The sequence below is a fragment of the Sinohyriopsis cumingii genome, chromosome 15 (assembly GCF_028554795.1).
Source record: "Sinohyriopsis cumingii isolate HCF-2022 chromosome 15, ASM2855479v2, whole genome shotgun sequence".
Classification (NCBI taxonomy): Eukaryota; Metazoa; Mollusca; class Bivalvia; order Unionida; family Unionidae; genus Sinohyriopsis; species Sinohyriopsis cumingii.
Genome location: NC_142975.1, coordinates 74,809,585 through 74,834,475, shown reverse-complemented (window position 1 = coordinate 74,834,475; position 24,891 = coordinate 74,809,585). Strand labels below are relative to the sequence as shown.

General features: G+C 33.0%; 1 protein-coding gene across 1 annotated transcript in view; it reads right to left on the bottom strand.

Annotated features, from left to right (window-relative positions):
- The window catches only part of LOC149782086 (uncharacterized), a 164,338-nt gene that overhangs the window by 130,737 nt on the left and 8,710 nt on the right, over positions 1–24,891 (bottom strand). The window lies entirely within an intron of this gene.

The window sequence follows — 24,891 nt, the reverse complement described above, 5'->3', positions numbered from 1 at the left end:
TGACTATTTTTCTGCTAGCAGCTATTAAATCACTTGGTCTCCATAAATTTAAAAAGTTTCTCATCGATGTTTCTTTAGATCACTTTTCTCATTACATCACACTGAATTTTTTTTGACTGCAATCGAATTAATTTCTTAAATTCAACTAATTTTTCATCAAGGGATATATAATCGGTATCAGATTCTTCATAATAATCAAAAAAACTCTTCAACCAATCATGATGAGATTTTCTATCGATAGGGTTAGGTTGACCGTGATCTCCGCACATTATCACGGCCGTATTTCTCGTTAATAACCAATCAATAAAGTTTTTAGCACCAGCAACGAGACAGTACAAATCTCATCCCAAATAATAATTTTTTATATATATTTTTCTCCCATTGCGATGAAGTCCACGTACCACCGCTATATTTGAAAAAACTGTGATAAGTACACGAATTAGCCCCACTCTGTTTCATTTCTCTTGCGAGTCTGTCTGTTGACGTTTACACAACCACGTCAGAGTCGCGAAATAGTTTTATCAACCATGTTGTTTTACCTGAACTACGTAATCCATTCACATACACTGTTTTATACCGCGATATTGGATCATTCACAGATGGCGCCAAATAAATTTCCGATATATTGCCGCGTTAATAATTATCGTTAATTATCGCATCAGCTGATTCACAATAATTAAGAACACTTTCATTTTTAATTCTCCACGATCCCCACTCAGTTCCTGCTAACGAACCTAGCAATGATGCGTATTTAGCTTCACTATAAAATGAACCAGTAGCAACCCTAACGGCGAGTTTAGGGAATTTATTTATCATCGATAGCAAATTATACTTACATAAGCCAACATAGATGATATTAAATGAGTATATTGCGGAGATTCTCCATCAATATAACTGACAACGGTACCTAATTTTCTTCCGTTAGATAAATAAACAACTTCTTGACTACAAAATACATTTCTCGCAGCGGTATCAGCGATTATAAAATCTAATTCAGCATCTTCCATAATTTATCTAGAATTATGTCGCTAGTGATCATACGCGCCACCTTGAGTAAATTTACCTAGTTTTTTCTACATAAATCCTTTCCTGTTTTTTCATCATGATCCGTTGGCAACCAAAGCAATATAATTACTTCACTAACTATCAACGAAGTCAGCATAATCTAGCATATATCGCAATAGTACTATTGGTACCAAACGTTGTTCCGGAAATGTTTTCCAAACCAAACATAACAAATCCTATGAAGTGCCTTAGCAAACTCAAACGATACTACGCGAGCAAATCCCGTCAAGGGGAAATCTGGTAGCGGACCATTTATCGCTACACGAGTCATTTCATGTGTCGGATGTCCAAACTGTACAAAATATTTAGCACATTCGCCTAGAAAACTTCCAGGATAACAAGCTATCATATCAACATATATTATAACAGCGCAATTATATTTAGTATTCAATACAACTCGATTGTACATCACTGAGAAACTCATTTCGTGTTGGCTTCCATGAGTTTTTCTTTCTAACAACGTGAGCAGCAACCAATGGAACCGTGAAACAATTAATTAATAGGTCATCAACTAATGAATACTTTTCTAATAACTGTTTCATCTCATCATGAAGAGATTCCTTGCGGTATGAATCTTCGTTAACCCGAACAAATTGATCATACTTTTCCTCGCTGCGAAACAGCCATGACGATACCGGATCTGATTTGCTTATTTCGTAAATAAAATCAAACATCTCCAAAAAATATTTCGAAGAATTTTCTGAAGAATAAAATTTAACAGCACGATCTCGCGGAAATATTGTCCAAGCGTGGCAATTATGTTCAACAATCTCAATTGGTGATCCTCGTGATTTACTCACTGACGAGTATAAAATCTCCCCCCATAGTGTTTTTACCGTTATTAGGAATTTCAACTTTGTTGATAACGCAGCAACATCATTTATGGATGCTCCAGCAGTGAGTGATTCAGCCCAGGATGTTATTTTCTCGCGTCGCAAATCAGTTAATCCCGATCCGCGTTTCACTTTCGTAAAGTGCTCCATTACCCGTTCTGCTACACAACTTAGCTTCATAGACATTTTCATCAGAGCAAGAATTCCGATATCAGGTTTATCATTTTGTTTGTAAATAATATAAACAACCGGGGTAACAGGATAAGATCGATTGTAATATGATTTAAGTAAACCTGTTAATAGTCCTGGTTTTGAATTTTTATGCAAAATAATAGGTTTGTTTCCACTAACGATAGGGTAACGTTTATCTCGAATCATCCATCGTTTGTCTGCACAATAAATTTTATTCGAAAATTATACTTTTCATCACCAAGACTTTCAATTTTTTTTTCCTCTCGCTCATCATTCATTATAGTATCAATATCATTAGTTTTCCACGTGGACCATACGTGAGATGCTCCGTCTTTGTAGAATTCATCCTTGGTTAAATCGGTTTCTGTTAAAGTCTGCTCAACTCCATCAAGATCGAATATTTGATTCATATTATACTTCAGACAAATATCTAATTATATAATGAACCAATGCAGTCGGTTAATGGTCGGTTCACTGATTTGTAGCAATAAATCATGCAAGGGTGAATTTTGCGGTGAGCATCTGCAAGGTATACGTAAAGGTCATTTAGAACCGATAAGATGCATTCATTGTAATGATGGAGTTAGAGGAAAAACTCGTTCGTGTTTAAATAATGGTGGGAAACGCTATAGAGAACCCAAGCGGCATTATGACAAAAATACCGACGACGACAAAATTATTAAATCCGAGGAGGATTATATCAATAGATTTCCAAACAAATATGATTTAGAGAAATAATTATTGTTATATGGCCCCAATCTTTACGAGACATCCAACAATTGATAACTACGAATCATCACGCGATGGTGTTGTCAGACATATCAAATCAAAAAATCCTGTTGGCACTATTAATAATTCCGGTTACCTCAAATTTACCGCCCAAAATCCAACGAAAACTTATTACTGTCACAGGTTTGTATTTGACTGTTTCTGTGGACCAATCAGAGATAATCTTGTTATCGATCATATCGATGGGAACGAACTCAATAACTCAATATTAATTCTTCAAGATATCACTCAGAGCGAAAATTCGGTTGTCATAATAAATGTGCAAAAGCGGTTAAATCAACAAATTTAAAAGCTAACGAAGAAATTATATTTCAATCAATGAGTTTGGCAGGAAAATATTTTAGTATAAATCCCGCTTCAGTGAGACATGTTGCGGAAAAAATAACTAGATCGGCGTTCTCATATCGGTCCAGAGACTGGATTTTATTCTCATATGTTCCTCTGATACTTGATGAATAAATTAGTCCTATTTAGGTAATTAGTCATCAATATAATATTTTTTGTTTGTTTTAGATAAATGATATTCAGTATAATGCATAACTAGAATATCAATTACGTGATTAATGCTATTGAAAAATTAAAATTATCAGGAATAAATTTATCAGAGGAGAAAAGATAATTCCTGATAATGAAACAATATTACAAAGTAAGTATGACGGTAGACACACAATACCGTCAGAATATCCACTAATAAAGAAGATTCAATCTGCGGTTTATAAATTACTAGCTACCCTAAAAGAATCTCAGCTTAAACAAAATGTTGATTTATCTCGCGCGATCGGAACAATTATATCGGAGTTATCTAACAAATATAAATCAGCAAAAACAGCTAGTTCCCGCGTAAGACAGCTAAAAAAAATCGATGGACTGCGAAGAGAAATCAAAAGAAGTCTGAAATTACTTATTTTATTTACTGCATAAATTTATTTTGGAAAATTTTACAATTATTTTGTCTAAAATGCTGTGGAAACTCAACATATATTTATATATATATATATATATATATATATATATATATATATATATATATATATATATATATATATATATATATATATATATATATATATGTATATATATATATATATATATATATATGTATATATATATGTATATATATATGTATATATATATGTATATATATATATATATATATATATATATATATATATATATATATATATATATATATATATATATATATATATATATATATATATATATATATATATATATATATATATATATATATATATATATATATATATATATATATATATATAAGAAATGTTAAGTTTCCACATTCTTTGGGCACCTTTCAAATAATGTATTTTGAAAAATTTACAAATGTTTGACTACCAATTACCTCATCAGAATTAACAAATCAAACAATTTTGTAATTTTGACTGGTAATTACCCCATCACCATTAATACATCAAACAATTTTGTAATTTTGAGTACCAATCGCCCCATCAGAATTACAGAATTCATTAAAAAAACTAAAAGGAATATAAGTAATTTCAGTAAATAAAATAAATATTATTCTGTTATTTTATAAAAATAGGTTATTCAGTAAATATTATTCTGTTATTATATAAAAAGAGGTTATTCTGTGAAATAGTACGATCAGTTTGATTTTAGCCACCAATTACCCCATCAGAATTAATAAATCAAGCAATTTTGTAATTTTGACCACCAATTACCCCATCAGAATTATCAAATCGAGCAGTTTTGTAATTTTGACTACCAATTACCCCATCAGAATTAATAAATCAAACAATTTTGCTGATTTTAACCACCAATCACCCTATCAGAATTACAGAATTCAGTAAAAAAAATATTAAATAATTTCAGTAAATAAAATAAATATTGTATAAAAATAGGTTATTCAGTAAATATTATTCTGTTATTATATAAAAATAGGCTATTCTGTTACCCCATCAGAATTAATAAATTAACAATTTTGCTAATTTTGACTACAAATCACCCTATCACAATTCAGTAAAAAACAAAAAAATAAATAATTTCAGTAAATAAAATAAATAGTATTCAGATTATTCTGTTATTATATAAAAAAGGTTATTCTGCGAAATTGTACAATCAGTTTGATTTTGACCACAATTACCCCATCAGAATTAATAAATCAAACAATTCTACAATTTTAACCGGTAATTACCCCATCAGAATTATTAAATCAAACAGTTTTGTAATTTTGACTGGTAATTGCCCCATCAGAACTAATGAATCAAACAATTTTGTAATTTTGACTAGTAAATACCCTATCAAAAATCATTAAATTGAATATATTTCATTAAAGAATTGATTATTTATAATTTTAGTTGTTTTTGCTACATTTTTTCAGGTTTTTATTTGATTTTTTTGGAATTTTTTTCCGTTACAGATTTAAGATTTTATAAATAAATTAATACTTAATGTTTCGCCACTTAAATCAAGTAAATTTCCAGATTGATCGGTTAATCTGAAGCTCATTCTTGATAATAATTGATTGTGACATCGTAGATAAACAGGATTGATTGGTTCTTGTACGATTAAAAATCCGGGAGGTACTTTTGGTGAAAATGAATAAAGAATGAATCCTTGCTGAGTTTGATTTGATATTGATGCGTCAGCGCTGTAGCAATTTTCGACGATATCACACGTTAAATTGACCGCGACAATGATTGTGATATTTACGGGTTCGAGCGAAATGTGTCTGCCTGTTCTATCTGGGTCATTATTATGTTTAAGAACACTTGCTGGTGGTAGCGATTTTCTCCATGCGGCAAGCATTTCAGGAAATAACTGATCAATTGTGTCGCTGATTTCCTTAATTCTGGTACTGTATAACCAGAAAATTTATAATTTCACAGTGTAGCTTCTGTTATCGAATATGCAGATAAAAAGCTTTTTCTCTGTTAATTTTTTTCATTAATTATTAGCTGAATTAATCTTTGTTTGATTAATTCCATATCAAACGCGAGCTGATTTAATATTTCTATGCGTTTAATAACCTCGCCACACGAACCTGATATGGTAAAAATCTCATGTACAAAATATTAATATCGTGATATGATAGTTTGTCCGTGATATAATTAGATTTTGTAGGTTCTGGCGGCGGTGGTGATGCAGGTGGTTCAATTACAGGCCATGCTAGGACGGTTCTAATCGAAGATTGATAAATATCTACGGCGTAATTACGTGATGTCATGTCAATAATTGAAGATAACGTCGGTTCGTGAGCTGATATTTTTATTCCAGGTTCTTTTTTCTCCCGTAATATTTTTTATTCTAAGTAATAACTCATTATTTATTTCTTCTATCTGATAACTACCTGTTGGTAATCCAACGACGTTCCAGTCAGGCGTTCCATCCGGTTTATTATTGTTTGCGAACACAGTTTAATTATTTGACATTAACGCACCAAACGAATTTGATCTGACATAGGGCCAGTTGTTATATACGCGTTTATAGGAATTGCGATTGGAAAAATAATGATAAATTCCGGCTTAGTCGAGCTTGCCGAGATCATTGTTGTTCTGTAGGGGATTGTGTTTTGACTATCTGCTGGAGAAATTCGGTCATGATTGTTATTTATATCTTTAATACCAGCGGAATTATACACGTTGATTATGTATAAAACTCGATATCAGATATAATTCCATCATTGAGGCTTCTCGATAGCAACAAAGATAATTTTGAGTAAGCAACCTTTGCTGTGTGTAATTTTATTGCTTAATCAGATAATTTTTCTACCGATCAGGTACATATTTTTTTTTTGTAATTATATTAAAAACACCTGCAATTATTGTTGTTGCCGAAATAAAGATTGTAACGGCAACCGGAGCTAGCATTGTTACCGCGGATAATATAACACCTGCAGCAACAACAACCGCTGATACCGAATAGACAAGTACATCAGCGATAACTAATCGTCGTTGATACATTTTTTCTTTTACGTGTACACGTCAATGATGTCTTTTAATTTAATTTGCCAATCACGAGCCTGATTGTACCTGTATAGAGATGCACCGTCGCAAATGATCATTATATTTTTTATCATGATTTAAACGTTTTATCTGGTGAATAATTGAGGAGACTCAGCTATAAATTCCATGACCCACCAGTATGGTGTTCGATTTGTTGTTTTTTCAGTTTCTAACGTAAATATTTCCTCAACGTTTTTATTTAATAAAACAGTTAAAAATCCAAGAAACCTATCGCTGGGATGTCGGCACTCATATTCTTTAGTTGTCATTCTAAATCTCATCGGGGAAAAAATATATAGTCTATATACGCCAGTAACTGATTAGGTGTATTTGAAAGTATTATTTTCTGGCGTCCACATTGATGATCCCATCGACGTCAGATATATGATATTATTGGCCTGTGATGAGGTTATTCCTGTTGGAACTTTAATAAAGCTAGTTTTTCCAATAATTCCAGGAATTAATAATTCAGTTTCTTTGAGAAGCTCGATACTGGTATTGATATCAATGATTTTTGTGTGAATTTCATCTATGTATTTGATATTATCATTGATTTTTTCAACAGTTTCTTGTAAATTTACAAAATCACTTACGTGAGTGATATACTCAGTTCGCCAAATTATATCATTTAATTTGATATTACTTGTTACTAATTTACCTTGTTTATCTTGAAATATAACAACTTCATCACGATCAACGCCAGCTAGACTAATAATACTGAATAATTCATCCCTTGCTGCGTATTTTGACAGATCAACATCTCCTGCTGTTTTTAGTGTTCGTGATGAGAGAGATCATCCATCAATATCAACCATTTTTTGTTAGTGATTTATTCAATTTATCAGAAGTGTACTCGTGAACAACCTTATGATACGGTTTAGTTGATGTTGATATCGCATCAAGAACATTAATCGCTTAGCGGCCACATATTGGAGGATCTGTTAATGTTTGTGTTGGTAACGTTGAATACCCGATTAGAGCGGTTAATTGTTTATGCGTAACTGAGAAATTCTCGTGGTGACGCTAATCCGTACGAGTCAAAATAATAATTTCACACGGATTAATCGCGTAGGCAACTCAGTGCGTTCCTGGACCGTCACTGTCATCAAGATTTACAATACTGGTCTCGGTGTGGTTTGGATGTTCCGGTAGTTGATTTCTCATAAATACACCTCTAAAGAATTTTATTTTTAGCTTTTTAGCCGCGTTAGTTAAATCAATATTTGACGTCGGCGAGATATTCTGTTTTAAAATCTTTTTGACGCCATGACGGAGGGCATCCTGGTAATCTTAGGCCCTTTCCGTACCATGATGGCGGGGTTCCTGGTAACCTTAGGCCGCGTCCTTTTTTTTACCGTACTTTCCTCTGGTTGTCTTTTCTGCTACGTTGCTACCAGCGTATTCAGCAGCACCTAACACAGCAGCTTTTCCTACTATTGGTGCAATAGTTGCTATTTAACAATTAGCGCTGGTAATAAACCTAAAAGCGGGAAAAAATCACCTATTTTAATCATATCTTTGATGGCGCCCGGAGAAGATCAACTTGAATTCCGGTATTAGCTAATTTAGCTTTATTTTTATTTTGTGTTTTAGTTAGCGATAGTTTATTTGGACCACCATGAGAAATTTGATCGTGTTTCAAGGTTAACTTTACCCTGTGAAGCTTTGTTGAATTTGATTGACGTTTGTTTTATCTGACCCGGAGTCAGAGTTACATTAACATGTATGTACAGCATTATAATTAACGTGATTGATCTAATTGTCTACATATTTTCTACTGGAACATCAATAACTCTCATTCAGCCACCAATACCTTCAAGTAACATAGTTTTATCGCTGAGTATGACAGCAATCCCTCTGTAATTAACGATAACTCCTCGAGTCACTCTGGCTTTGAAATGAATATCAACGACAGATTGTTTGACTAAATCAAGATGTTCTAGCGAAAAGTAATAAATTGGATATAATGAAGTAAAATCTAACTGTGATATTTGCAGACCGGTATCAATATTTTGGTCTCGTCCCATAAATGACACCAGACGATGATATACACGCGCTATCTGATTATTATCAAAATTCAATAATATATCCTAGGATGGTTCTTGATGTCCATTTATCCTTAATGATACTCTAGCAACGCCTAATTTGTCAAATGTCATTGGATCTCGTTCTTGGTGGTTAAGTCGCGTAATATCCTGAAAAAAGATGTGTCTAGGTGCAGAAACGCCTTGTTGCGATCATATGTGCCAAGTAAAATCGCCAGTAATATTACTTGGAATACTATCAGTAGTTACTGATAACCAAGATAATGTTGATTTACCACCTTGATCCATACAAAAAAGTAACCGCTCGTCTTCAGCGAGAGATGGGGTCATTACTGGCATCCACAAGGATATTTTAGATAAATTTACCTTACCATCAGCAACAGCAGCAGTCGCCAGATTGCATCATTACTGTTATCTTTTCGTTGAAGAACAATTGTATGTTTAGCTCCAAAAATTACTTTTCTGACATTTCTGCAAAAACCAAATATAGGAGATAGCAGAATTACGCACGAAAATCTTCTACGATCATCGTTTAATAGATTTACGGATAGCAAATCCGAGATTATAATTAGGATTGGAAGTTTGCAGCATTAAACATCCGGCAGCTGGTCTAGCTATTGCTCAGGTGGTTGTGGGTCAATCGCAGTATCACGTGGCACTTGCACCTGAAGAAACGGTCGATGATCTGCGTGATCAGAATTATCTTTGGCAAACATAGGTGGACCAGGTGGTCTGGTATAATCATCTGAATACCTCGCTAAGCCTATAATTGTTGTAGCAACATCAACATTATTATTAATTGCCTCGATCTCTTTTCCATCAGTCATGTATATGGCTTTGCTCAATAATGCCATAATACCGTTATTAACAAATCCAACTAATATTTCTGCATTATGCTGTGCATTATCGGCAGTGTTAGTTACAAGTTCACCCACAACCTCGATAAATGCCTCAGATTGTAGAAAATATCTGCTTATATCATGAACTCGTAATTCAATTTGTCCGGTCGCATTTGGTGTTATCGCATCATATGAATAATATTGATAATATAGTACCGAATCAACCCTTAGTATTTGTGTATCCATATCAATGGCTGGGTCTGATACTCGCTTGAACAATTTATACATTTTAGTGTCTTCTAAAACGAAGACCACTTCCTGATATCATACTCGTATTTATCTGTTCTCGGTTCATTAATGCTGCTAGTTTTTATACTTGCCACGTCATTTATTGTTTTACTGACATCAGCGGGCATTATATCAGTACTTGCTAATTTTACTGGCTATTGTGTTTTGCGTATTAAATTTAATATTCTGTATTTGATGGTGCTAAAAGCTTTACTGGCAACGCTGCCAATAGCGGCAGCAGCTTTATCACGAACAAAAGCCATTGCTTTCATCGAGAATTGTTTTGTAATAGGTGCTGCTTTAGGGATCATTCTTGTGATAAAGCCTGTTATATTATCGCCGATTCCACTCCCATAAGTGACTTGATACGTGGGTAACCGCGCGTTTATTACTCAAACAGGTACGGATCTGCGATGCTATTTATGTACGATCATCTTAATTAATTATTTATTTATCTAACAACTAGTCACTGTAATTATCAGCAAGTTCATCAATAAGATTTCGATAAACACTAATATCCATGATACCGCCCTGAAATAATCTCCTGCAGATATCAGCTGCTTCATTAATTATCTCTGATGAGTTATTCCCGGCTCGTTTCACTCCAATAATAACCTCTAATCGTGATACGCCATTGATGATGCTATCAGGGTAAATATAATTATTCCCAAAACCACTACCGGTAGCACCTGGAGATTCTGGTGCATCCTGAAATTCTTCCTCTGGTGATTGTGGCTGTTGAGATTGTTTTGCTCTCATTATTTCCCTATTTTTTATAAATTGTCGATAACCTGGATATTTGTATCTAATGGCATTTTTTTAGAAGCAAAAGATAAAAAAGATGGCCAATTTTGACTTTTTATATTATTTCCTGGTTTTGGATACTCATTTCTACAATCATATTCAAACGCAACAATTTCAGTTATTTTTTCTCGATTCTCAAAATTATCAAGGGCGTCCTCGGTAAATAACTCATCTGTAGTTTGCTGTTTTTTAACTGATTGCAAGGATGGAGGAAGTTGATATAAAGGTTCTTCTTTCTGTTCGGTTATTTCTTTTTCTTCACCTTTTTGTATTATTTTACTCAATTTTTTGTTATTTCTCTATCCTCTTGTTTAAATTGTTTTGTTTAGCTTGTTCAATTTTTTCTTATTATTTTCTTTTCGGATTCTTCTAGGTCATGCTTTTCTTTTATTTTTACTCCCTCCTTAAATTCACGATAAATATCATCACCAATATTATCTATGCAGGTAACACCTCTTTTCGCTTTATACAAATAATCAGTCTACTTATCACGATTATTAACATCTGCAATATATTCAGGTTTTAAATATTTATTTCTTTCTTTAAAACTCGATTGAGCAAACAAACCAAGTTCAATCATATCATTAGAGGTTTCAAATGGAATTTATTTTTATTACCTATACTCCATCATCATTAAATCTTTCCATGAAAGGAATAACCGGTTTAACCGGCCGTGGAATCTTAGGTAAACGTAGAGGTTGAGGTGCAGGTACAGGTACATTTCGAGGTCGAGTTTATTCTTCAATCTTTTTTAATACCGGAAGGATACCTTTTTTTTCTTCAGGATCCTCAATATCTCCAAATATAACTCTCTCAGTAGTTTTAGTTATTGGTTTGAATAATAATTATGTTGACTCAGTGAAACCTTGTTTTGCATCCTCAACTGATTGTATTTTTCGTTTAACCGAATGTCTCAGCGGAATATATTTCTGTATTGCTTCTAGCCGCTCTCGTGCTAATCTAGCGAAACGTGGTTCTCCGATATCCATTGTTTATTGATATATCAATGATTTTAATTAATTAATGAAAATATTTATCGAATCGGTCTTGATAAAATATTTGGTTAATAATCTAACAAAAAATTTGATAAATATAAAGGAGCAGCAGAGAGGCGTGACTCCGAACTTTATTTAAATTAGTTAATTTATTAGAAGCTTCCAAGCGGCTAAATAAGCACTCCACCAAATAAATCTTCGTAAGAAGCCTCGAAGTAATAGTTTTGAGAAATGTCAATTAGAGTCTGTTCAGCCTCTTTGCTGCTGTAAAGATGTTTCCAGGCGAATAAGGGCATTGCGTGACAAAACGACGTAAACGCCCCAGTATTCTCTCGACCGCGCAAGTTCAGAATAGGCATTCGTATGTTTATTTTCAGGACCCTAGTCAGTTATCATTCATACAATATTTTTATAGCTTTCGATAACATAATAAGTATGTGGCAAAATACAAATGGATCACCATATAAAATCCATTTCAGTTAATGTCGTTTGATGACATAATGGTACAAAAGTCTTTCTTAATACTTACAATAATACATCAAAAAGCTTATTTGTGTGTGAAAGATTTTCAGACCAAAGGAATGCACACCAGAATAAATTACATTTTGGTTTAATATGTATGTCGAACTCAGTAACGGGTTTGATGAATGATCTGAATGCAATCAGGATAGTACAACAGTGGATAGCAACGATTATGACAATGGTGAATTGCAGTAATATATTAAAATTTGAGATTTCTTGACCTTTCACACCTTGTTTTTTATATTATAGGATAGTTATGTTGGTTGGGAAGGTGATTCCACCCTCTACAGGAATGATCTTCTTTTTAAGACTAATGCAGATTTTCCCTGCCAACGTGACAGTCATACAATGTAAGACATCGTCCCTGATATTTTGACAGATTATTCGACCTGTTTTTATGATAAATAATAGGATCTAAGTCTTACATTGGAGAATTATGACGACGGATAGGCCCTCAATCCCAACATAACTATTTAAATATCTAAAGAGGATGAGTTGGAAATGTCGAATAAAACTCAGACCATGACAAATTAAGCTAGCTACGTCAAATAGTGGGCTTCTATTAAAATATCTTTAATCGTGCTGTCAGAAAAGAATGTCTTTGAATTATTTCAGGACATTATAGAATCTGAGCATTTCAATGTTTTTGATAAATGTAATTAATAATAATATATCATCCCCACGCAATTGTGCACACCATGGTTTATGGCAAAAGCAGCGATGGTAGCTGGGTATTGGATATAAATTCCAGAATCTCTGCTGTACACAAAAAGATGTCCACATGAAGCCTTATGTAACTTTTACACCGACGGTCGGATCCGAAGACTATTGGCGTGATCATTTTACTTAGTGAAAGAAAGGAACAATTTTTCACGCCATCTAAAGGAAGAACAATTGAAAGATCTCATTGTAAAATAAAACAAAAAATTATATATAATTCAGTTCATTATTACCACAAACTCAAAATATCAGTTACCGGTGACGATAGAATATAATTGTCTAAAAGTTTACAAATGGGTGGAATAACTCAGGAGGCATTAACTAGGGTATCTGTGGTTACTGTCTCTATGAATAAGGTAACCCAGGTGAATTTGGATCATAATTCCTCTCCGCGATCTGTCAAGTCCCTCTTTTCATGGCTTGATCTAAATGACGACTGTACCGTCATGTCCTTGTGTGTATTCCCAAATCATACACACGAAGAGATTATAATAAAAGTTATAGAAAAAATGACATACCGTTTTTCCTTAATTTATGAGCTGTCCTATTTCCTGTGCGTAAAATATTGGGAATTGTTAGGTTGAACCCGCTTCAAGGTATTTGCTTACAATATTTTGGTGGTGATTCTGCATTTATACGTTTTACCTTTATTTATATGATAGTATTCGTTATGCGATTTTATAACTTTCTTTGTGCCACCAAATATTTTCTATTCCAAATAGTGCCATCACTTGATATGCAATATGATGTGCTAACATATATTTTCTCAGTTGATATGTTTATATATTACAAAACATGGCTTCGTTTTCAGTTTATTATTAGGTTTGGGTTCTTGGTATTGTTTGTTTTAATGAACTTTCAACGCATGGATATGGATTTCATAAGGACGAAATGGGCTGTGAGTATTTTTCCCAAAGGACACACCGAGACTACCATGTATCTAACTGGCTAACCTTGGATTTCGGGGATAACAGCCAACATAGCTACTGGGAGACACCTTATGACAAGTAAGTGCAGATGTCCGCAAAAGATAACATTTGCATTTATGTACTTTCAAAATATAATTAATACAATAGAAAAAATGAAATGGGCCGAAAAAACGCAAACGTCATTATGCACTTGATCAACGTTTCCTCTTACCATTCCTATCCCATTTTATATATATTGCTTAGCACCACTACACCAGTGTCTACACACCTATATTGGGGTGGATAGGGTAATATTTACTTCACTTCGATCTTTCACAGCACAGGAAGCTATAGTAATGCATGACGTTATCTAGAATCACACGGTCCCCTATGCATAATGAATAATAGTATATGCTGTCACGTCACATGAAGCATCATGTCGTCAAGGTTAATAAATATTGAAGGTAATTATAGCAATAATTATATTGTTTTAATCTGATATATGCTGTTTATTCTACTTTTCCTTTTCATTATATGTACATTCTCGATCCGCATCTTATCGGCTGCCAAAATGTATTAAAATCTGTTCAAAATTTTAATTTGTATCTCCTCAACGCAAAATATAATTTTTATCACGCACTGTTAAGTTCCACAGAGATCAAACATTGACATGCTGAAATATACAATTGATGCAGTGAAAGTTGTAACTTAGTTCCAAGCATGACTCAAAATACAATATATTAATGCCCATTATGAAAAGAGAGGTTACCAATATACTTTGCTGAAAACAGTTTTGTAATTCAGACTTAAGGTACATAATAATCATGCAGGACTGGAACTACCACAATAACGTAATATTTGATACATAATAAGACAATATAAAAACTTTTGTCAAGAAAGAATGTGGGAAGCGCTGCTTTTTCTGTTTTGAATGCTTCTTCTATAGGTATCCACTTGTGAAGAAACTCACACTTCATCTTCACGGTTCATTAGTTTCAACAAAATCTGAACTGTTCTTATTCATTATATTTTATTGTAATGACATTGTTTTATATTGACGATTATGTCGCAAATCGCAATAATTGAAAACTAGCACGAGGTTTTTAAAAGTTCAAATGACACCGAGATATACAAAAAATACACCTACATAGCTTTTAATATATGCCGTTATCGAGTCTTATTTAAAAGTTCAACAAGCACACGAATCACACCAGTTGACTTGGCTACCGCCATGGCTAACCTTCTGTTGGATCAGTCTGACGGACCATTTTAGAGCATGTCATGTGAACAAAAGTCTATACTTACGAATACAGACAGCGCAATGGCAAAGTTTGAACATCTAAGTAGGAAAGAATTTGAGTCATGCATTCAAACTACAATCAAAATATTTTTTATCACATAACGTATTTTAAAATTAGCAATATAAAATTCCCCATATAAATTGATTTATTTATAACTAATCTCAAGTATATTTCTTTGGTGATGACCATTGAATTTAACTACCATATAATACCTGATATGTATTAATTAATTATCAAGACTCATCTATATTTTGCTATGCTGTACATGTACACATGATGAAAATTAAATTTTATTTTAAGAACTCTTGATCGTATTACAGTCGAATATTAAGCTAATAAATTTTTAGCTGTTCTACATATGGATAATGCAATAGGATTTCAAAATAAGATTGTATATTATAATGTAAATTTTTGCTACAACTGCTACCACGGTACTTACGCCACTGCTCATCAATAAATTAACACAACTGAGTATTTTGCCTTAAAATACCAAACCCTAACAAAAATACAGCAAACTAAGTTTGTTCGATCCCGTATTATAATAGTGTTTTGAAGAGTAATATCATGTACGGTAACTATACGACTTTAAAACTTTAAAACTTTGTCAAGGAAAATGATCGAATTCAATACCAAACCGAGTTATTTCTAAAAGAAGTTGTTTATATGATCTTCTACTGTATTACCTAGTAGTCATATATGAGTGATTATATATATTTGTATAACTTTTAAAGCCATCTGTACCATGATGCTTGTTTGATTAGGTCAACTTACCTTTCAGTGATGTTTAAAAAGTTATCAAAACTTCTTTTTATATTTTAAATAATGATTTTCAAATTTGATGGTGCATTCTATCATCTGTATACAATTAAAAGCCCCCAATGCCAGGGCACTGTATTCAAATTTTGTGAAGTAGGTGTTAAGAAGAAGGCATTTAAAGTTGTTTCCTTCCTTCTCTTTCTGGTGACTGTCCATAACGACAGACAAATCATCCAGTCAACAGTTTAAAGACATTGATGCCAAAACGCTTACAGTACAATCTTGCGAAAACAGGTCCAGTGGATTCTAACTAGTTGTATATAATAATACTCAAATATACAACGTACTACACATGACATAACGGATGAAGGAACATGCTATGAGCTCATTTGTCTTTACGGACTCTACAACTAGAAAAATATTAAAGTCTACTAAAGTCAATAGCAATTTTTCTTGAAATAATGCAGTACAAATACAATTTCTTACATCTTCAACAAACATAATCTAGAGCAACTGCAATGGTTAATCGTTATAAATCCCCACACTTTCAGCTCTATATTCGAAACCTTACTCTTTTCCCCGGTGTTCACTTTTATCCCAAGAGCTGACCGAATACTGACCCATCGGTCATAATGCAGAATCTCTCTTATATGTTATATAATGCATCTTCCTGCTATGACTGCATATATTCATGAATTTCGATCGGACACTATTTAATAATGAATGTGCAGTTTGAAATTGTTTTCCTTTGATCTATGACTCAGTGGTCGGGGCCTAAAAGAGACGGGAAAAGAAATGATGACACTCCTTTTGCTAAGAATGAAACTACATAATAAAGGTGAATGAATGTACAAGCCCCAAACATTTATACAGAGACGCAAGAGAAGACTGAGGTATGGTCAAGTTATATACACTATTACTATATTGAATATGCATGTTTCTCTCTGTAGGATATACATTTTCCATTACTTCACAGGACAAAGAAGGAAGGGTATGCCCATCACATTATCAGTTCTATAATTTGCAATCCAGAGATGTCAATAAGAGTTATTATGGCCATCTATTGCATGAATGCAATAATGAATGAGACTATGTCCATAAAAACTATTTTGGTAATAGAAGTAGCAACTAAATTAAACAATTATTATCTTTAATAGGCAAACAAAATATGAAATATAATAGGGGGAAACAAGAACCCTTTGAAGTTACGGATGCTCAACTAACTGACAAAAATGTCCATAACTGAAAGTGAAGGATATTTCTTTTGTCCTTTCATTCTTTACAGCAACCGGGTATCGTGACCATCTGAGATATTCTTTGCAATCTCTAATTCCATTCATTTCTTCTATACATATTCATTCTGTATGTTTTGGAATAACAAGTTCACATGATCAATCAAGGTTAGAACACAATTATTTGCCACATGTGTTGATTCCAATCCTGACATCACTGATATAAGACTGATTAAGTCGATTCAGAGAAGATCAAAATATATCATAGTGTTTGCTTGAATAAATAGTTCTTCTGGTGGTTAAAATCTATATAAGTAATGAGACCTTTGACAATAAAATCATGATCTTCATGTTGCCTATCAACGTGTTAATCTAAATGCAATTATTTATAAAATCAAGTCCCACGTGACAAAGTAAAACTACAAAAAGCAGTTGCTGAATATTTGCAAATCAAGATGTATCTTCAGCCTGTCCAATAATATCAACACTAAATTGTGGCTACACCAACACCGTACATTGAATATCGTTGTTTAAAGTGTACCGCAGTTAAAGATTCCATTTAAGACAAATACAGATAATATAATTGAATATTCCTAGCATATTGATACAATAGATAAAATATAAGTGTGATCTAACAATTCATTCAAAGTTTTAAAATAATTACTCTATGCATGACATAATTTAATAGTTTCAATATCCATAGTATAACGTGAATCTTTGAGAATTAACTTTTGATTGCACTTATCACGGTGCTATAAAAAATCATCACAGTGATGGGGATATTTCATTATCAGGCCTCGTAGAATAGACAACATGTGATCTTGACCACGACACTTGTTATAGAGATCAATGCCCTAATCCGTCATTAGATGTTGCTGATCGTTTACCATCAGGCGACCTTTCACCACTCCTATTGTTATTGGGTGACCTAGATTCATAGTGTTGTAAAAAAGAGACTTTACCGCCCCTACATTTGAAGGTGCAGTTCTGTATTCTTTTAGAAACTAGCGCCGGAGAGAGTAATCAAAACAGTTTGCACGTTACAAGCATGGCATGAACTATGCAAGGGCTGGCTATTTATTTTCAATTGCGATTATGACTCCACTTCATACACAACAACGCAGTATCAATATGAATATAACCTTAAACAAACCTTATAGGTTTTTTTACAAGTAGAGGTTGTTGAATAAGTCTGTGTTCAAGTCTTTCTTGCATTATACCTCAGCGTAATTGCCAATGGTGGCGGTCTCGAAAAACTCCTAATACTATGTTTATTCCATTTTATATGATATATAATACAGATTTATTCAATTTTAATATTTTTTCAGTCTAGGTTATACCAAACTCAAAATATAACTGTACATTCGCTGACTTGTTACAGATAGTCGTTTTTATATCACCAATGTCTTAAAGAAACCATACCGTGTCAAACATTGGCTAGCTGTCGGAGCCATTGCTAATAATTTTGCTCAGTGGTTGAATTTTTTTCTACATTATTCTTGTTTTCAATTTTTTTACTAATTGTTTCTCGTTAGGAAGGTTACTCCAAACACGATAAATGAAAAAAATACAAACATCTCAATAAAGGTTATAGAAGAACATGATGTTCTTCTATATAACGCTTTCCACTTTTGCAATTTTCAAGAGTGTTATATTTTTAAAGAAAAAAGAATGTCTCAATATTTCATCAGTGGTTATCCTAGCTATTTAAACATTACTTTTCTTATCCGAGGCATTGTTAAAATAACATTTAATTCCCTTTAATTTTTAGTGTATGTGTTAATTTTGATAATCAATTATACAGTTTGGTCTTATTTCAGATGTGCACTGGACATGATAAAACTGCTAGCTCTTCGAAAATCTATACCTGTACCAATTATTCATGCGGGATGCATAGGTTTGTTGTGGCGACGATTAATGTTTAGGGAAAATTTTAATCAGAAGTAAACAAAGAAAAACTGTAATTGGCACATTATGTAAGAGTTGACATTTGTGTCAAGCTTAGAAAATATCGAATCTTGTGACAATGCGTGAGATTATGTTGATTTATATATAGATCATGTTAGGTATTTTTTATACTTTTGACATGTGGTTCACAACTTTAGAAAATTGTCTGAAGTGATTGGTAAACTCTCAACCGGTCTATTTCCAGCAAATCTACATTTATATGGTGCAATATAGTACATAGTTATATCCATGTCAAAATCACAATCAAATACTTTTATATATCACTGTGTGTCATGCATAGTTAAGTAAGATATAAGGATTAATTATATGGACGAACGATAGCATTCAGGTTTACGGAAAATACCTTTTACCGTGATAACATAAAATGCAGAGTGCAATGCTAAGCGAGAAGCCGCAGCAAATCATTAGGAAGGGAGGAGAGTTAAAAAAAATTTATAGTATCATTGTACATATTCTACTCGATAGATTGATCATTTCTGGCTCTAAAACAGCGACGTCATTGTGAAATATCAAACATATTTTCTATTATGACGTTTAAAATATAAAACGAGTACCTCGTTTTACATGTTTTATGAAGAAAGACATCTTATGCTTACCCTGAATTACATCAAATATTGATGTAGACCTACTGATGATAGAAATTACAGATATGCACAAGTCTAATCTATTATTATGTTGAACCATATCAGAGCAAAATATAATACTTATCGATGGACTGATTGCTTGAAATCTGTTTTAAAATAAAGCCGATTACGGTAAATGTTTCATTTGGATTTTACGTAGTAAACGGTGGTTCATGGACAATATCAAGAACATATTGCATAATGCGCCCCTGTAAAGCTATGATATATCAGCGTCACAAACATGCTCTTTCTGTTTTTTATTTACCTCAGATTCCCAGTCTTCAGAATAATGACATGAGCGAAATAAACGCTGTACTGTGTTTGAGAGTGGCCTTTCTCGTAAACCTATCTACACTCTTTTAGCCCCCACTGCGTACCGAAAACTGGGACTGACAATATAGTTATAACTGTCGTCTATGTGATATGTATCGTGATTGAATCGCATAGATAGACAAATTAAAGATACAAGTGATTCATTGTTAGCCAAATAAACTTTTCTTCTGTCAGTGCATAAGTACACCGTCGCGTTTGGGGGTTCCGTGAGAAATGTCAGAGGAACAGATTTGCCAGTTGCAACACAGTTTGGAATGCTGGGTGAGCATACAATGCTGTATTCCCTGCAGAGTCTGTACTTTGCTTACTAAATTCTCCTTCGGTAACCTTATCGAATTTTAACGAGTTGACCAAGAATTCAACTCAATTTTGCCCAGTTTAAAGAGAACTTAACCTAGTTTTTATCGAGCTCTCCCAAGTTTATTCACACATGTTGGAATGCCTTTATTATAATTACAAAGCTTGTTTCTTGCATAATAATTACTTTTGGTAACTGTAACCCGTTTTGGGTTCGGTGTATTGTAGTAGTAGGGAAATCTCGACATGATATGGTTTTAATGAGCTCCATCACATACGTATACGGCATTAAACCGGTGTGTCCCAATGACGTAGTCAAATACCCATTATATTACTTTAACTGGCATGTAGTTTACATAGGCTGAAGGGGAGTAAACTCTCTGCTTGCTACATAATTGTACATATACTGAAAATTGAAACCGGCAACATAATTTGAATGATACAACTGATATCGAAATTTTATTTCGCAATTTGATGAATATAGGATCATGATTTATCATGGTATCGGTATCAAAAGACCTCTATAATGCTTTAAGGTCCAGGGTGACCTTAATAATAAATATGTCATTCATTTATTTTGATTGCGCTATTAATAGTAGCCTTCGTGTATTCCAATGCTGGTAGGCCAAACAGAAAATATATTTCAAATCAGAGTCTCTTCAAGAAACACTTGCAACCAATGGTTAATGTTATAAAGATGGAAACCTATAAGATTTAGCTAAAATGTTGATAAAGTATGCAAATCTTTGTCATCCTGTGAAATGAATGTCTTTGAATTATCTGATTTCATCAGGGAAATGCAGTTTTCATTAGTTTTAATTGTTTTTATTTGCTTTGTATAACAATATATCTTGTCTACACAGTTTTGCAAATAATGATTTCTCGTATCACTAATGAAGACATCTGAACATTGGAGAATGTTTAAAGACACGCTGGTTTGCATAAATGTTGTCAGTTTACAGTAGTATTTGTCGAACGTGAGACATTTGCAGATACTTCCAAATGTTCCGATGTTACATACATGAATAGTGTCAGTAGGTATGCATGTATACACTTAATGAAAAATAACTGCTCCCCTGTACGCTTTAGCATCCTCAATGAATTTCATTCCTCTGAATACAAAAATACTTCCTGCTTGAAAAGAGCAAAACGGAAGGCACAACTGTGATCAAAATAAACTGTCTCGGTGTCTTAAACTTATATCTTATGTTTCAACAAAAGTATTTGCAGATGCTATTAACAGTCAACGTTTTGACGAGAGAAAAATACGATTGTTTATATGAGGAGACAGAAACAACACTAGCTGGAGACGAACGGGAGGAGAGAAGTCAAGATGAAAAGACAAAGAAACGGAGAGAATAGTAATGAGAGAATAGTTAGGTGGGTTGATGGCGAAATGATAATTGTAGGAACTGTAAAGGAAAAGGTATTGACGATGGAAACAATTGATCGAAGGACACGCTTTTAAATTTGTGAATATATACACCAACGAGGCTTAACTTATGGCAAACACATAGTTAGTGAGATATTGAACAATGAAATCTCACTGATACAACACCCTTTACAGAAATCTGTTTTTGTTTCAGATCTTTACACATTCTGCCACCGGCTAGCTTTAGCTGGAAACACATGAGTCATTCATTGAATGTAACTCCTTTAACGTTATTCTATACCTTAATGGAAACACTATGAAAAGATTATAAAACATTATTTACAAATTGAACTGTCGTAATATTTTAAAATAAATATATTCAGACCATAAAACTTTATAGCTTGTTAATAATATGTATGAAATGACTCCAAAAGCATGTGCATAGCATTTTTGTCAACTATTATAAACGCGTAAGTGTAAATTGGCATATTCTTTGTTAAACATTTCGGTCTTTTCAAACATTTCGCATGCCTGACTGGTCAAATTCACTATAAGTTCGAATTTAAGTAAAATACAGTGAACAGACGGCAAGATAACTACCTACATTTAAATTGCTATTTCAAGCATCATACATTTATTATTTCTATTATATATTTTACGAAAATGTACATAATACAGAATGAAGTTTGACGCATACACCAGGCCACACTTAACTATTAGGAATGGACATTACGACGAATGTTTACAAAAGTTGCTTCTCTCTCTCTCTTTCTGAGAAAACCAATCATACTACATATTATTAATATCGCTTTATACACAGATTAAAATATCGAACTGAAAAATGCCACGGAAAGTATCGGTACATTCTTATGGACCGAATTGTATATTTGTTAATAGCTCACTTTCAACATGGAACAGCAATTATATGATTCATATCTCTAAGTCGAATGTACATGTTAGAAGCAGGTTGTATTAATGGTAACTCATTACCTGCTAAAAAGAATCAATTTAAAAAAGATAATATTTAAGTACTTGAAAACTCTTTGAATATAATCTTGTACGTTTGCAATATTACAGGTGAGAAAGTAATGCTAACTTACTAAAGAAGTACTACAATTGAAGATAACTTTATCAAAAAGTCATCTGAAGACTTAATTGCTTGAAATCTCTTTTTGAAGAAAGTCGGTTACGATAAATTTGGCATGTGCAGTCTTTACGTAGTAAACGGTAGTTCATGAACAATATCAAGAACATATTACATAATTAGTTCCCTGAAAAGTTATGATATCAACGTAACAAGCATGCTCTTTCTGTTTGTATTTACCTCAGACTCCCAGTTTCAAACCAATGACATGTGCGAAATAAACATTGCATTGTGTTTGGGAGGGGCCTTTTTCTTAAACCTCTCTACACTCTTTTAGCCCCCACTGCGAAACGAAAACTGAACTGACAATATTATTACGGTTGTCGTTAATATGATATGCATCGTGTTTTGCATCGTAATTGAATTGCATACATAGATAAAGTTAGTGATTCCAGGTTAACCAAAGAAACATTGCTTCTATCAGTGAATAAATATAATGTATTGGATATGCTAGGCTAGGCGTTAGCTTTGCACGCGGTCCAAATTGTATTATCAAATATTAAATACGACTTTAATACCACAGTTGAAAGAATACATTTATCCGCTGGCAAAAAGCATGGATCGCTATTATGTCCGATGTTTTTTTTTGTTGTTGTTTAGAACGATTGTATTCTTTCTATAATTTGTAAAAGGCAATTTCCACGCATTATTGGCACTATTATAATAAGGGAATACGAGGAAGGTTTTTTTGCATATGACACACAGAGACAACAACGGTCGTCTTGATCGGGTAACGAACTCTTTTACCCTTGAATTACAAGTCTGCCGTTGAACCAACTGAGCTACCGCCGAATCACATGTGACTACTGACTGTGGATCGTTGCAAAACTATGTTGAACACTGTCATGTACATGCCATTAAATATATTAAAACAAATAAATACCTCTAGAGCCATATTTTTCTTTTGTACCCGGACTGTGCTGATATAAATGCCATGTATAGTCTATCATATATTGAACAAATGGTGTTAAACCAACAACAACAACAATTCCCCTCAGGCATCGAGATAAGGCGTGAACAATCTAATTTCCTTATTTTCATATTTAACACTCTGGACTTGCATGTTACATCCGGAACGACAATATATGAATTCACCGTGCACAGTGAAGGTTAATAGAGATGTATGTTTCCATAAGATAGTGCTACGATTCTTTGGTCTTAAACAGAGTAATATAATAATGCGAAAAACAACCAGTTTGTATTAATACTCAACAAATAATCTATTTCCCATAAATAAACAGTGAACATTTAAAAGGATCTTACAGAATTATAAATTAAATCACAAATGGTCCGTTAGGTTCTACATCAATAAATAAAACCTATATTGTTTTCAGAATTAATGTCAATTGTGTTCTGAATGAATTCTAATCTTGGATGTGCTGATGTGCCATCTGTCTTGAATATACTAATAGTCTTAAGGTATCTCACTAATATAATCCAGGATGTCCTTGAATGAATACACAATAGTTCCAAACTATTAGCTTAGTCCTGAAGTCACGAGTACTTGTAGTTCCAATGAATAATATAAATAAAAGCATCATCTCAGTTATAACTAAATACAACTAAAATATTAGTTCCTCTAGACATAATTTAAAATAAGTATGAATAATTCTAATGGATACAACCTTATATAGATCACCACTTGACCAACAGCGAAATGGTGATTTTCTGAATGTACTATATCGTCTTTTTCCTTAATGATTAGCAACCAACCTGTCAGAAATGAGGTGCCAATGTCATCAACTCAAATCCAAGTAAACGTATTTACACATATTACCTTAATATTTAGTATACACTCATAAACAAATATTTGCATGCCATATTTTGTTTCCAAAATGACCCTTATAATCTACAAGCATGGTCAAATGTTAAATACACA